The sequence below is a fragment of the Camellia sinensis genome, chromosome 8, assembly GCF_055761805.1.
Source record: "Camellia sinensis isolate YWXY chromosome 8, ASM5576180v1, whole genome shotgun sequence".
NCBI lineage: Eukaryota > Viridiplantae > Streptophyta > Magnoliopsida > Ericales > Theaceae > Camellia > Camellia sinensis.
This window is the reverse complement of record NC_138968.1, coordinates 139,361,739-139,378,354: the sequence shown is the minus strand read 5'-3', so window position 1 is coordinate 139,378,354 and position 16,616 is coordinate 139,361,739.

Sequence of the window (16,616 nt, the reverse complement as noted above, 5' to 3'; positions counted from 1 at the left end):
GTGGTGTGAATGTCTTCCAATCCCCACTTCTTTCTTCCCTTTTACTTACCTGCTTTGATGGTTAGTATTAGGGCACGTCTAATTTAGCATACCTTATGCTATGCATGTGTGCATCCATGCATTTGTATTGCATGCATTAGGCTCGGTACATCACGCTAATTGCATCAATGCTTCAATTCCAAACTGAATATGTGATAACTGTGCATTTTCACATGACATGTTTAGGATAGCCGAGCCTATTCTAGCAACATTTTGTATGCGATGCATTAGGCACTTCACATGGACTTAGATCATGCATGTGTGCTAACAAGTTCTTTGTTTTGGCACGGAATACTATGTAAGTATTTCCGCTTTAGCATATTGCATGAGTGTGAATGTTGCCATAACAGCATGCTTAACATGTGGCTAGATGCTTATGTGTTAAACTGTTTTGAATGCCTGTGGGTGAAGGTTGGATTGTTTGAGTTGGAAAGACTCGTTGAAAATCCGCATTTTAGCCTACTTGCGAGTAGCAAATTCCAAAGCATTTTTCAAAACAAACGGATATGCAATGTTTCTTTCCAAATTAGGCAATCTAGTCTATACTTGTTTGCTGCACGCATAACATAGTAATTCTAGGCTAATAAATGGAATAAGAACACATAAAGTTTTCAAAAACAGATATCACGGTTAGTAGAGGCCGGTCTTCGGACCGGGCGAAAGGGGGTTCTCATAGCTGACCTTCCCCGATCGTACCCAAGCTCCCGAGCCGAGACAACTCCGGTGATGACGGACATGTGGCCTTCGGCACCGAGTCAGGGTTTCCTAAATTCCCCCATTTTAAAATATTTAGGTGGCGACTCTGTATCTGGCAAAGCAGTCCATGTTTGGCACTACTTTTTCAAAAATCTGTTTCTCAAAACGATTTGCCAGACTTGGACTCTTTGGTTCAAGATTAAGAACCGCGACACAAATCGAGTCCGAACTGTAGCGCGAGGTCCCACGCGGGCGCTGCTACAGTTTCTGGCGACTCTGCTGGGGAGTTTAAAGAGTTTGACTCGAACTCGTGATATTCTGTTTTGATTTCAGTTATGTGTTTCTTTGCATTGCATGTGCATTGGTGCGCCTAGGAACATAGTGTTTGCCATCTGCCATTCCTGAACGGTTTGCCGGAGGCTTGTCTTGTCAAGGCATGTCCATAAGGCTGACCGGCTATGGGCTCTGACAGTATGGGAACACAAACCCCGGTTTGTCCGGGGCACCCTTTTGACCATTCGACCTAGTGCATATTCGGATCCATAGTGACCATTCCAAGTTAGGACAGGTTGCTTACCCGATGTTAGGTTGTTTGAAGACCGCTGTGTGCGTAGTGAAACCCTAGCTCCTGACAAAATAGGACAGGGAAACCCTACCCCAATATAGGGGTGTTTTGTTCTCTTTACTTGCTATGTGCTTTTAGAGTGTTGCTCTACAGGAACGCACATGTCAGTTTGCAAGTCAGAGTATCTAACCTGGGGACACCAGTATCAGTATCAGTTGTAGGAATCAGTTATCCGCGGGTATCGGTTCAGTTTTCGAGAACAGAAATCTGGGAACAGTGATCAGCAGTAGGGTACAGTTGTTTAGCTACACCCGTGTTTGATCAGTTTGGGCTGAAGTGCTGTCTGTTTTTCTTTCAGTTCAGAGAGTTGCAGAGTTGAAACAGAATAGCCAGTGTCCCCCTTTGCTGAGGCAAGATTTATGGCGGCACAAAGTTCAGAAGAAATTGTGGTTATGGCAGCTGTATCAGAGCAGGGGACCGCTCCGCAGAGTGAGGCCAATATCAGTATGTCATACCCGCCCAGGTCGCCCGTTGTGCACCCGGTTTGGGCTCCCCAGTTATACCAGGCTCGTGAGCCCACCACCTTCGAATTGATGGGGATGATAGGCGATCTCCAAAGGTCTGTGGCAGACCTCGCCTATGGAATGTCGGCTTCACCGCCAGCGGCGCCGTACACCGGGAATTTTGTACCACAGGAGCCCCCGCTACTGGGGCGGATTGTGATAGAGCTCAGCCAGCCAGAGGTGGCTTCCGGCTATAGCCACGACATGTCAGGACCAACCCCGACCCTTGATCAGGCTGAGGCCAAAGGGAAAGACAAGGCAAAAATAGATGCCGATCCTATTGAACAACTGCTGTGGGCAGTCGAGGCTTTGAAGGCCAGAGGGATGAACAAGCAACAAACATCTGCAATAGTGACCAAAGCTGTAGATGATGCTTTCCCCGCTCCAATCAAAGGCAGTTCAAGCCAGACAGAAAACCGGGATGGGCCCCGTCATGCCCAGACAATTCCAGTAGCTCCCACCCCTGCATCGGGAAAGGTTCAAAAAGCCAAGGCAGCGCCAGCTGATCCTTTCGCCAGCGCATCTGGCAAGAATCCTCAAACTGCAAAGTACCTGCCCCGAGGGCGCAGGGTTTTTCATGACCTCCACATGCCTTTGTCTAGGGCATTGTTAATATTGGCAAAGAATGGGCATCTTAAGCCTTTGGAGCCCCGGCCACTCCCGAAGAATCTCCCCGCCACCCATGATGCTACCTTGTACTGCGCGTACCATCAACAGTCCGGTCACAGCACCGATGGATGTTCCCGCCTTCGTCATGAAGTGCAGGATTTGATCGATAACAAGGTTATCCTACCACTCACCTCAGGCAAGCCCGTTACCACCCAGTTGTTGGATTTCGAGGGCTCAGATACTGCGAGTATGTAAAGTGAACCGCCTGTGGGCAACATTTGATACATTTTTGGGTGAAGCGTCTGGCACGCATTTTTGAGCATCGGTGAAACCGAGTTTTGTAAATCCTGGCTTGGAAGTCGAGTCAGTCTTTTGTTTTGAGTCTGTCTCTTTGTCTTGAGTCAGTATTTTTTGCTTAAGGGTCTGCCTTGTTGTATCGAGTCAGTCCCCGTTGTATATAATACCTGGTGATTCTGGGGTTGTTGTCCCGAACACCGTTTTGTTTTGTAATTATCTGTTTTTGTTTTGAGTCTGTTTCTGCCGAGGGGCCAGTTGCACAACAGAGCCGATTGAAACAGCTGTTGCTATCTCAACTTCATGCTTGCTTTCAGCATAAGTGCCAGAGAATTTGATTGGGCTGACAGTACATCTCGCCTGCTCTCCTGTGTGCCAAACTCATTGCATTAACCTAAGTTTTCCAAAAAACAAACTTTTTGAACACTGCGGTGATGAAAACGAAGAGGAAGGAATTCCTTGGGTTTTGTAAAATTTTGATCATTTTGAGAGAAAGAGAGGCGTGCTAAGCCTTTTTATGAATGAAATCATGCTTGTCGGCGTGAGTACTGAGAAGGACCCTGGCCTGATCCAGATTGGTTCCGCACTATCTTCGGCGCGAGCGATTTGTCGCTTTCTTAAAAACTTTCAAAAGCAAATGTTTTACGCGACCCTGCGAAGACCTGTGTGGAATCACTCTTGAGATTGTGCAGCCTAGGATCGCTCTCCGTCTCAAGATTCAACCTATTTGTTTTCCGAATTTGAACCCGTTCAGAATGTTCAGAAAGTTCAACGGACAAACGCCATGAAAGGCCCGTGTGGCCAGTTTTGAGGTAGCCTTCGATCAAGAAGCACCAAGGCCGAATCAGAAGGAGTAGATCTCGCCGGAAGAAGCTCGTAGAGTAACCCTGATGGATTCTCCGCAAATCAGTGCAACAGCCGTTCTCCTAGACACAGAGAGGCTTCAATTTCAAAAAACTATTTGGCATGGACTTGCTACACTTTTACCCTTTGAGAGGCTCGCTGGGCCGAAAACCCGGAAGGGCGGTCCAGGCAAAAGTTAGAGCAAGAGAAAAATACAAAAAAAAAAAGAGACAAAAGATACAAAAAAAAAGAAGAAAAGAAAAAAAATAGAAAAGAGAAAAGAAATGAAAAAAGAAATAGAAAATTAAAAGAAGCTCGCAAGGTCGAAAACCCGCATTGGGCGCCTTGGCAAAAGTGAGAGCCAAACAAAGTGAAGGTTAAAATACCCGAGTGGACCTTAACCGGAACTACGTAAGGCTTGATTCCCATGTTTGGGATACGTAGGCAACTTCATCATGAAGTCCAGCCCCCAACGCTTTCATAGCGTCTCAGTCCATGCAATGGTTTCGATTTCATCTCAAAGTCCAGTGGCCAACACCCTTCAAGGTGATTGTGTCCATATATGTGTTGTGACCGTCTTCGTCACCTCGGTGTCTGAGAGCTCGACCACCGCCAATGAAGACTGTCTGCGGACTGCTGCGGCACCATCCAAACAAGGGGCAACTTTCCGTTGCCACGAGCCGCTATGAGCCACCTTCCAAACTAGGGGCAACTTTCCGTTGCCTCCCACCCCCCTTCAAACCAGGGGCAATTTTCCATTGCCTCTGATCCGAGGTTGCGCATCTCGAAGGGTAAGTTCCATGCTCGTTGAGCATTGACTGTTTGAAAAATAGTTTTCGAAAATTTTTACTGAGGTTGACTATTTTCTCGAAAACTATTTCATTTTCCAAAACCGGACCATTGTCTTGGATCCAAAAAGGAAAACTTTCAGTGCTTGCAGCCTGACTTGCACGATCTTCAAATCAAAAATCGAACAAGTACGTTAATCCAACTCTCGTTTTGATCAAAACCGTTTTAGTAGAAGGCAAAAACGAAAAAATGGTTAAAATGATGAACTACGGGCACAGTTGAGCCAGGCGTTCTGTCTCTCCCCCGTCATCAACGTGCTTGCCAGAAAAGCACTCTGCCTGCCGGAAGAATAGCTGTGAGGTAACGGCATCGGGCGTGAACCCGCACCTTTCCATTTATCCATCAAATCACCCCGGGGAGGGATGAAAAATGAGAGAATGAAGAATAGAGAGGTGTGAGTTGAGAGAAAAGAGAGGAAAAGGGTTTTGAGAAAAAAATCCGAGCTTGAGAGCCGAGTGATGTGAGAATCACAAAACAGAAAGGGTGGGAAACAATACCCAGATTGAACTGGCTCCTCGTGGTCCGAAGTCCCCCATCTTTGGTTACGCGTCTGTGTGTCGTGTCTCTTTCATTTGACGGTCTCGTCTTTTGTTTTGAGTCTCTCCCGAGCGTGTCTCGTTGTGTTTAGGTCATGCACCTCTTTATTTGAGTCCTTTCCGCTGTGTTCAGTGGTAGGCTCGATATCCCGGTTTGAAAAACCCTCATTCAATTTCAAAAATCATCTATGCTCAGGATGCTGTGCCATTCTCTACATTCGAGCGTGTTTCGACACCAACCGGTTCCATCTTTGAGTTCCGTCTTGTCAGATTGGGTCGTTTGTTCAGAGTTTGCTGTGTGTAGAATGAACCGAATGCTGTGTTTTGGGCTGTATGCAGATCAATCCCCAACAGAGTAAGGGCTGTGTGTTCAAGAATCAGGCAGTGGGTTGCTTGGGTGTATTTTGTTGTTGGCTGTTCAAGTTATCTGATTATTACAGTGCAAGTGTTCAATTTTCAGACAACCAATCAGTTCCGTTTACATTGAGGTGTAACATGATGAGATGCGATGCAATGCATGAAATGCGTAAATGTAAACACTTTTTCAGATAAAAAGTCTGTTTCATTTCACTATCGTTTCACATGTACAAGTTTTGGAAACAAAAACCTGCCCGCGGCAGTACAAGGTAATCTATCTACCAAACAAAAAGAAAAGTACAAAGAAAGAAAGAAAAGATAGCAAAAATCTGCATCTGTGTCCAGCGACTCCAAGGGCTGTCAGTCCGTCCTGGTCCTCTTCCTGGACGAAGGTCCAGGAGCATCATCAGCGTCGTCATCAGAGCCCGAGCTAGAACCGTCTCCGGTCTCCTCCTCCGATGACCCTGCCTCCGCCTCTGACTCCTCGTCGTTGTCATAATCCGGGACTGGAGCTCGCGAGCTACTCCCGACGTGAGTACGCCCTCCCCTGGTACGGGGAAATATCCTACCCTCCTCATCTCTCCCCCGAGCAGGGACAGAAGGTCTAGCTGGAGCACCTCCTGCCATGGGAATCTGGAAAGGAGGCTGAAAAAGTACACAAAAAGGGAAACGCATCAGTACACTGTGAGCAGTTTAACAGTGCAGAATGCAGTGTGTGAGTACAGTGTATGAATGCCGTGAGCAGTTTAACAGTGCAGAATGCAGTGTTTGAGTACAGTGTATGAATGCCGTGAGCAGTTTAACAGTGCAGAATGCAGTGTGTGAGTACAGTGTATGAATGCCGTGAGCAGTTTAACAGTGCAGAATGCAGTGTGTGAGTGCAGTGTAGGAATGCCGTGGGCAGTTTAACAAGTACAAAATGCAGCGTATGCAGTGTCAGATGCTGTGAGATCAGTGTATCGGGTGTTGTGCCGTGCGTCAGATTATGTAAAGCAGAGTATGAATGGTTTGGGGCCAGTGTCAAAGGGACATACCGGTATGCTGTAGACAGCCAGGAGGTCAAATGTCCGCTGGAGCATCCCCATCATCGAGGCATTCATCGCCAACGACTGACGGGTGTACTCAGAAGAAGCCTGCAAAGGTATCAGATGCATTAGTATTCTGTGGAATATCAAGTAAACTGAAATGAAATGACTGTACGAAGTGCAGTGATACATACCGGCGGAAGGTCGGGAATGTCAGTGAACTCATGCCCAGCCGGTGGAGGGGCGAAAGGGATCTGATAGGTCGCCCCACCCTGCCCCTGGAAAGTCAGCACAGCGGGTAGGGCAGGCCACCCAGCTCCTCGTCCACCTCGCACTCCACCCCTGCCACGGACCCGGGCCCTCCTCGAAGATCCAGCCCCTGCTCCTGCTCCGGCCTCAGCCGCCGATGCCACAGGCCTGGCCCCCTCTGCTCGACGGCCGCTCAAAGGTCGCATCAGGTACGTCCGCACGTACTCCTGATAGTCGCCGGTGCCTCGGAAGCCGGCCTCCTCCCAGCCGATGGAATAATCATCCAGCTGCTCAGGGGTCAGCCCCTCGGTCTCCCTCATCTCTGCAGGAGGGTGGGCCGGGACTATCTGCTCAGGTAACCCGCGGGTCTGGCGTAGAAAGCGCTCCCCCAGGTACCAAGCCCGACAGACCGGGCCCTCCAGCAAAATCCGGAAACGCGAGGTCTCCTCAGCACCAGGGAACCGACCCCGCATCGCCGATGGCAAGGAAGCCCATGGCCGCCATGTGATCTGAAAGTGGCAGACAGTTTGTTATCTACTGTTATTGAAGTATGCAGTGGCAAAGCGAAGCTAAATGAACTGAAAGTAAAGCATACCTCCGTGGGGGTGATGGTGTCGAAATATCAGCGGAAGAAGCCGAACGTCTCCCGTGGTCGCCGGGTGCATCCCCCGTCAAAGCGACTCGAGAAGGGAACAGCCGGAGGAGGCTCTGCAACTGGCACAGGTGCAAGCCTAGGGAAGTAGGCATAAACCCACAACTGCAAAACAGATGTCAGTATGACCATCAGATAAAGCAGAATATACAGAATGAAGCAGAAATGGCAGAGCCGTGTGTTGAGCCGTGTATTGTGTGCAGTGTACAGTGTGAACAGTGTACAGTCAGTGTAAGGCAGAATGTATGTGTGTGCCGTGTGTACAGTATACAACAAGTCTAAGGCAGACTACAATGTGTTCAGTGTACAGAGTACAGAAAGTACGAGACAGAAAGGAAAAGCGGAGAAGGAATGTACCTCCCAAGCCCGCCAGTAGCCTCCAAGCAGCTGGCCGCTGCCACGAGAAGCCGAGCTCATATAGCCGTACAGGGTGGCCAGAGCAGCGCCGCCCCAGTCGTAGTGCAAGATATCCCGGACGTCCACCAGTGCGCTGAGAAGGCAGAGAGGCACGGTGTTCGCCCGGTCGGCGAAGATAGTAGTCCCGAACAGGAACATGAGGAAGCCGCGGGCATACCTCTCCACGTCCTCCTCGGTCATCTGAGTCTCCTCCCCCAGTGCGGGCTGGACCTTGAACTGTGCCTCGAACCAGGAATATCGGACAAAGCCTGGACGAGCTAGCGGTGGGGCCTCCCCCAGTAGATGGACCTGAGCGGCGGTCCACTCATCCATATCAGTGTCGAAAGGGATCGGATCACCCCCTACCCCGATGCCTGTGAGCATCGAGAAGTCATAAGGGGTCATCGTCATATCCCCCGCAGCAGAAAAGTGGAACGAATCGGTGGTGTCCCACCATCTCTCCGCCAGAGCGGCAAGGAGAGGCCTGCATGTGGAGAGCCTAGAGAGCCCTCGGCAGAAGGTGCCGAAGCCCGCCCGGTCCACGATGCGCTGGACCGCATCAGGGAGCTCGTCATACCACTCCCGAGCACCAGTATTCCCATACCCGCGAATGGTATGGGAACCCTCCTGCAAACAGAAAATGACAATTGCAAGACAACATTCAAAATGCAGTTGTGAAAAGACAGATATGGCATGTATGCAAGTTTGTCCAGATTTTGACAAATACCGGGTGCCGGTGTGCTTACAGAAAATACGTGTGATGTGTCAGCGTGTTTGGGTGTTTTAGAACAGATGTAGCATGTATGCAAATCTAACAGATTCAGACAAATACTGGGTGCCAGTGTGTGTGCAGTAGAATACAGTGTGTGCCGTGTGTTTGGGTGATTCGGGATTAGTGCAGTGTGTGTGCATATGTCAGTCTCAAGCAGATATCAGTTGTATGTATGTTTACAGTCAACTACGGTCTACGGCATATCAGATTTCAGCAATTAAAGAATACAGCTAACTATGGCAGTTTTGTATCCTACATTGCAGAAAGTAAAGCAGAAGATGAAGAGTTACCTCGGGAGTGCCGAATGAAAGGTGGGAGGTAGGCTCGCGTAGTAGTAGCTCAGGGGCCGCGTACCTCTCAAAGCTCCGGAACTGACGCAGGCCGTCTGGGGGCAGAACGTGGATCACCGGCCGGTAGGTCGCCGGGTCGAACGGGCGCTCGCTCAGTGGTAAGACCTCGACCCCGGGATCCATCTCGTGGTCCGGGGGAGTCCCGACATGTGGAATGTCGTCCGCCATGTAGAGAGTGGTGTGAAAATGGTCGGAAAAGGAAAACCGAGCCGGAATGCGAAGAGTCAACCGAAAAGTCAACTCCTGAGAGGGTCGAAAATGGCCGGGAAGGCCGGAATGTGAAGAGGCACGGAAATGAAGAGGAAAGTGAGGGGAACAAACCCCGAGAAGGCGAGAACGCCGAATGAGGCACCGAAACGAGAATGTGATCGGTGGAAAATGTCCGAAACGCGAAGAGGATCGCGAATCCGACGACGAAACGAGCGTAGAACGCGAAGAAACGGGCGAAAAATGAGAGAGAAGCACTCTAGAGAGAAAGGGCAAAGGTTTTCGGCGGTAGGAAATGAGGAAATAGGGCATGAAGCCCTATTTTATAACACCCAAGGTGAAAAGACAAAACTGCCCCGCACCAGCAATGTTTTGTGCCGGCCGGCACTTTTTTGTGCCGATGGAATTGTTTTTGTGCCGATGGCCAGCCGGTGGCCTCCTCTTTCTGCCGGTGGGGTTCCCACAGCCTTGTTTAGGCCATTTGAATTGTTTTGGGTCTTCATAGCTCAAGAAAGTGCAAGAAAGTGCATCTCCGACGTTCAACCGGCCTCCGTTTTGACTTCGGGCCGTGTCTCCAGTGCGTGGCACTCGAATTCGTACAAGGTGTATCCTTTTTGTATCCTTTTGAATTCAAAAGTTGCCCCATGTGTGTTGCACGAACTCATCACACTACTTCGGTGCATTACATCGCGCTGTCACGCGCCACACATTTGCATTGTTATGCACGTGTTACATGCGTTGCAACACGCACCCCTTTGCATTGTCGTGCACATTTCTCATGCATCATTGCATTTCCATTCCATGCGTTGTCATGCATTCCGGAATACATGCGTTGTTGCGCATTTGAGCCCATTTACACTCCGTGTGGCATGCACGTCACACTTGGCATTGCACTGTTTTGTGCATCACATTTTCTTCGCGCTATTTTGCGCATCGCACTATTTTGTGCATTGCATTTGTTCGCGCTATCTTGCGCACCTCAATTGCACTTGTTAGTGCATTGCATTTGTTCGCGCAATCTTGCGCACCTTACTTGCACTTGTTAGTGCATTGTATTTTGTTCGCGCTGTTCTGCGCATTGCACTGTTTTGTGCATTGAATTGTTCGCGCTGTTCTGCGCATTGCACTGTTTTGTGCATTTCAAACCTCGCGCTGTTCTGCGTATTGCACTGTTTTGTGCATTTCAATTTCGCGCTGTTCTGCGCATCGCACTGTTTTGTGCATTTCAAACCTCGCGCTGTTCTGCGCATTGCACTGTTTTGTGCATTTCAATTTCGCGCTGTCTTGCGCATCTCATTGCATTTTGCATGCATTCCATCGCACTGTCCTGTGCACTCGCGTTGCCTAACGCATTGCGCTATTTTGCGCATCATACCGTCGTGCAATACCCACGGTCTGGCGAGACCTTAAACATGCACGGTCTGGCGAGACCTTAAACACGCACGATCTGGCGAGACCTTAAACACGCACGGTCTGGCGAGACCTTAAACACGCACGGTCTGGCGAGACCTTAAACACGCATGGTCTGGCGAGACCTTAAACACGTACGGTCTAGGAGACCTTAAATCCTTGGAAGGTGTAAGACCTTTAGTGTTCGCATTGTCGTGCACTTCGAAAGCCGCGTGTTGTCGCGCATTTCATGCAACATGCATCACTTGCATCATTTGCATTTCAAAAAAAAGCAAAACAAAAAAAACGTGCATTGTCATGCATACATTTTGCATTCCGGTCTAGGAGACCTTAAATCCTCTGAAGGTGCAATTCCTTTGGTGTTCGTCGTGCCCGAACGACTTTTCGGTGGTCCGGTAAAGCCACCAGTCTGTGCTTGCGATGAGTTCCTAGAAGACCAACTGGGACGGTGGAAACTAGAGTTCGAACGGCTTATGCCTAGAACGCAAAGGTTCGGGAGTTCCGAGACTAAAGTCTGGTTTAAATACCCAGAGGTTTACCCTCGGTTTGAAATCTGTATGGAAGCCCCATAGGTTGAGGCGGCATGTCTACGCCTCAATTCTGGATACTGAACCAACCTAGTATATCACCCTGTTGGTAAGATAGGGAAAGTTGCAATCATAGTCATTGCATCATAGTGCATTGTCATGCATTTGCATTGTAGTTTGCATGCATTCATTGCATCGCCTTCCGCCTATGGCTTGCGCCTTTCCAGGTTGAGCTTGGTCTGGTTTGTGTCCTTACATTTCATGTTAAAACACAGTTCTGTATGTGTATCGCGCCGATTCCACGTTGATATGTCGGTTGAGGGTTGCGGCACCTTTTCTGTGTTACACATGGCTCGTACGTGTGCATGCCTTTCCTAGGCAAGATTTGGTTTGGCTTGCGTGCCATATCCATTGTATCCATATCCATTCCATTGCATATTTGTAGATATTGCATTGTAGATTGCATGCATTCATTGCATCACCTTCCGCCTATGGCTTGCGCCTTTCCAGGTTGAGCTTGGTCCGGTATGTGCCCTTACTTTTCATGTTAAAACGCAGTTCTTGTGTATCGCGCCGATTCCACGTTGGTATGTTGGTTGAGGGTTGCGGCACCTTTTCTGTGTTACACATGGCTTGTATGTATGCATGCCTTTCCTAGGCAAGATTTGGTTTGGTCTGTGTGCCATATCCATCCATTACATTGTAGTGTAATTTTTGCATCCGGCATTAGGATCGTAGTCCTTTCTCCAGCGGGTTGTTTCCCCACTTATGTCAATTCCACCCAATGCTTGTTCTTGCGTCTGTCTACAATGCTCACAGTTCAGTTGACCGTTCTGTGGTAGACAGACTTGTTATCTCCATCAATCTATTTGACATAGATGTGGTTTCGAACCGCTCGTGATTGGATCACGATTCAAATGCTTTGCATGTAGCTTGCATTGTTTCAATTACATTGCATCTTCATTTGCATTGTTATACATTGTTTTGTATATATTGCATTTCGTTTTGCATCCATTTTGCATTGTCGTGCATGTTGCTAACAATATTGTACCTGTTAAGTTTGTTTTCTTTGCAGGCACGATATTGTATGTACGGTTCATTTGAAGCTGGTGCAACCAGACGAGCCGCACAGGTATTGTATCTCCCGAGTGAGACGTATTGAGAATTCCATAATTCTCTTACATCCTTTCTGCATTGTAGTGTAGTTTGGTATGATAGCTTAAAACTGTCGCATGTTTGCTTCATTACAGCTTTCTTTGCATGATCATAAGTTATGCTCGGCTCCGTGCATTGTCTTGCATTTTGCCCCTGCCTCCGGGCGCATATCTTATTTGTATTGCATGTTTGTCTAAGTCTTCGGCCTTGTCAAAAATGGGTCGTCTCTGGGCTTTGACATTCACTCCCGTCATTGTTATGACTTTCGAGTTCTGTCAAAGAGGGGCAACTGTAGACACCCCATTTTTGACCGTCCTCAAGACTTGGACGTCACCGTTTGAACACTCGGTGATTATCCATGTTTGTGTTCGTTTGGAGTTCCCGGAGGTCTCGGCTCGCGCGCCCTGCCTCAGGATCCCCGAACTCGACCGTTTAGTGTCTGGTTTTGCACCAAACACTTGCATCTTGCCTTTGAGAGGCAGGGTGGGGCTTGTAGACCATCCCCACCCATCACCGGCAGTGGCTAGATGCCACCGGCTGGTTTTTACTGCCACCGGCAATATAGTTTGCCGGTCGGCACTATTTGTTGCCGGTCAGCACTTTTTTGTGCCGGTCGGCACTTTGTTTGGCCAAGATGGCATTTTTTGCCGGCCGATTGCTGTTCATCTGCTTTTGTAGATATTTTAGGACAGCTGTATTGATTTTGCTCCCCTCCATACACGTGTATGGAGGGATCTCCCTCTTGCAAAGCTTGTCTTGTAAGCTTTACAAGAGGCATATAGAGAGGAACTCTCTCTAAGGCAAAGAAAGAAGAGCTTTAGACATTTTTGAGAGAGAAAAGACAGAGGAGAGCTCTGGTTTTCTAGGGTTAGGGTTAGATACACTCACCTATCTCTCTTTCTCTTCCATTTTGTTCACTAGGTGTTTTGTGCCTTACTATTGCACACAAACACCTAGTGTTTCACCTTCCTCTAGGAGCTGAGGTTCTAAAGAGTGTGTTTTGAAGTTTTGGTCTTGGATTCAAGCTCAAGGAGGCCATTGGAGCATCTTTGTTGAAGAAGGCTACAAGGGTGAGAAACTAGTCCCTTTTTCCCCCTTTTTTGCATTGAATTTTCATCTATCTTAGAGCTATTTTTGTGATTATTGTATAACATAAAAAAGTTCTATTTTTAAGCCCTCTTTATTGTTTATTAAGAGTGTTTTGTTGTTTGAGGGTTGTTGACCACCCTTAGGCCTCAAAAGGCCTCATTTTGAGCCATTTTGTGCTAGCTCCGGGATTTTGGTGTTGAGGTCTCTTCACCACTGAAATCTTGAGGGATTTCAGTGGTGAAGATGATGCTTTGAAGTCCCAAGAAGGAGAGGGCCACCCCCTCTCCTTGTTGTCCTTGAAAAGGGCACATTTTGGCCTCTTAAAGAAGCCTATGCTTGAGTGTGTGTTGAGCATGTTTGGTATGTTTTTCATGCTTATATATCCATGATATAACATGATTTCAAGTTGGTTTTGGAACCTCATGCATGCTTAGCATAGTTGCCTTGTAATGCCATATTTGTGCCTTAACACGTCTAGGTTGTTAGCCTTTGTTGGAGCATGTTTTAGGCTTGTATTTGTGAAGATTATATGCTTATTTTGCCATGTTTTAGATCTGTCCATAGTCGTTTGGGTCGATTTTAGCATGCATTATATGGCTCCTTTGCATTTGGGCTTGTTGGCCTTGAGTATGTGCATGTGTAGCATGCCATCTTTGCATTGTTTTGGTGATTTGGGATCATTCTATATGTCATTTCAGTCCCATTTCCATGCTTGTTTGATTGCCTTGCATGCCTCTTTAATGCTTTGAAAGCATATGTTGCAATGCTCCATGTTTTGGTGCCTTTGCATGCCTTTGTCTTTGAGCCATCTAGACGCCATCTAAGTGGTCTTTTGGGCCTCATGTTATGAGCTAAAAACCTGTTTTAGGTTGTTCAATGCATGCCATGTTTGTTATGATAAACATGCTTCAAAGCTTCATGACTTGCTTCAAGTGCTTAGACCATGCTTACATGCATTTGCTTATCTTGCTTAATATGATTTGGCATCATTTTATGACATGATTTCAATGCTTAGGTTGCATGCTAGTTGCTCTCGTTTATCCCTTTTAAGTGTGCTTGAGGGTTGTTTAAATTGTGCCCAAGTGTAGGCCTTCCATCATGTGTATGTGTGCATGTGTTTTGGCTTCTTGTTTTGGTCATTATGGCCACTGTTTTAGGCCTTATTAGAGCTGCCTAATTCATGTATAAGTCCATCTTGCCATCCATTTGCATTGCCCTATGTATGCTTGCATGATTGCATAAGTGCATTGCCATGTCATGTTGCATTCCTAGCTTGTATGCCTAGGTTGCATTGCATTTTGCATGCATGCCTTGTTCCTTGAATTGGTGATAGGAATTGGGCCTAATTTGTTTGATTGGTTTGCATGCATTTGAAACCAAAGTTGCATACTTGGTTCCTTGGGCCATCATGCATGGAAATGCGTGATTGGTGGTCCGAGAACCGAGGCACATGTCCCTTTGAGTCATTACAATGATAAGAGACATGTTTGGTGCATACATGCCTTGAATTGTGCTGTCATGCCTTGTTTTGCCCTCTGTTGCTGTGAGTTGCAGGTTCTGCAGGAATACTCTGCCGACCGGCAGTGTAATGTGCCGACCGGCACAATTTTCTCTGCCGACAGACCCTATTTTGTGCCGATGGCCATACTACACTGCCGGTGGAAGTTTCATCTAGCCGGTGGTGATCCCCTCTGTCCAAGGATGTAGTCCTGAGGTTTTGACAACCTCCAGAGGAGGAAAGGGAGGAAAACAGAGGCAGCTTGCGCATGGTGGCACGCTTCCCGAGGCGTTTTCCTGCTTTAATTAATTAGTTAATTAATTAATTAATTAATTTGTAATATTTAATTAGCTTGCGTAGTTAATTAATTTGTAATATTTATTTGGTCCCTCCGAGCGAGGGCAAATCTGTAATAAGCGTGTGTGGGTGGTGTGAATGTCTTCCAATCCCCACTTCTTTCTTCCCTTTTACTTACCTGCTTTGATGGTTAGTATTAGGGCACGTCTAATTTAGCATACCTTATGCTATGCATGTGTGCATCCATGCATTTGTATTGCATGCATTAGGCTCGGTACATCACGCTAATTGCATCAATGCTTCAATTCCAAACTGAATATGTGATAACTGTGCATTTTCACATGACATGTTTAGGATAGTCGAGCCTATTCTAGCAACATTTTGTATGCGATGCATTAGGCACTTCACATGGACTTAGATCATGCATGTGTGCTAACAAGTTCTTTGTTTTGGCACGGAGTACTATGTAAGTATTTCCGCTTTAGCATATTGCATGAGTGTGAATGTTGCCATAACAGCATGCTTAACATGTGGCTAGATGCTTATGTGTTAAACTGTTTTGAATGCCTGTGGGTGAAGGTTGGATTGTTTGAGTTGGAAAGACTCGTTGAAATCCGCATTTTAGCCTACTTGCGAGTAGCAAATTCCAAAGCATTTTTCAAAACAAACGGATATGCAATGTTTCTTTCCAAATTAGGCAATCTAGTCTATACTTGTTTGCTGCGCGCATAACATAGTAATTCTAGGCTAATAAATGGAATAAGAACACATAAAGTTTTCAAAAACAGATATCACGGTTAGTAGAGGCCGGTCTTCGGACCGGGCGAAAGGGGGTGCTCATAGCTGACCTTCCCCGATCGTACCCAAGCTCCCGAGCCGAGACAACTCCGGTGATGACGGACATGTGGCCTTCGGCACCGAGTCAGGGTTTCCTAAATTCCCCCATTTTAAAATATTTAGGTGGCGACTCTGTATCTGGCAAAGCAGTCCATGTTTGGCACTACTTTTTCAAAAATCTGTTTCTCAAAACGATTTGCCAGACTTGGACTCTTTGGTTCAAGATTAAGAACCGCGACACAAATCGAGTCCGAACTGTAGCGCGAGGTCCCACGCGGGCGCTGTCTACAAGGGGCAACTGTAGACACCCCATTTTTCATCATCCTCAAGACTTGGATGTTCTTGCAGGTGCATCCAGTGACAAGTTTGATTGCTCGTCGAGTACTTGAATATTGCGGCGGAACGTCACAGGTTTGAGCTTTCCAAACCCTATATCCTTTCTGTCCCATTTTTGGACCATGTGTTGGTCCTTTTAGCATGCTTCTTATGATGCACTGCCGTCCACTTTTTGACACTGCTGGCCACGCATTCAGGCCTGCCGGCCATTGATGAAGCCTGTCGGCCATCAATGAGGCACTGCCGGCCATCACTGATGGCCGGCTGACCACCAATGTTTCAACAGATATTTTTTCTGATATTTTTAAGCTAGTTGTTTGCAGGATAGACCATTTGCACCCACGTGGATGGCTGGATCTCTTCAAGAGGATTTTGCATCCTCTATATATAGAGGCCCTCCTCTTGCATGAGGCGGGTTACAAAAATTTGTGAGCAAATTTTTCTCTCTCTCTAGAATTCTCTCTC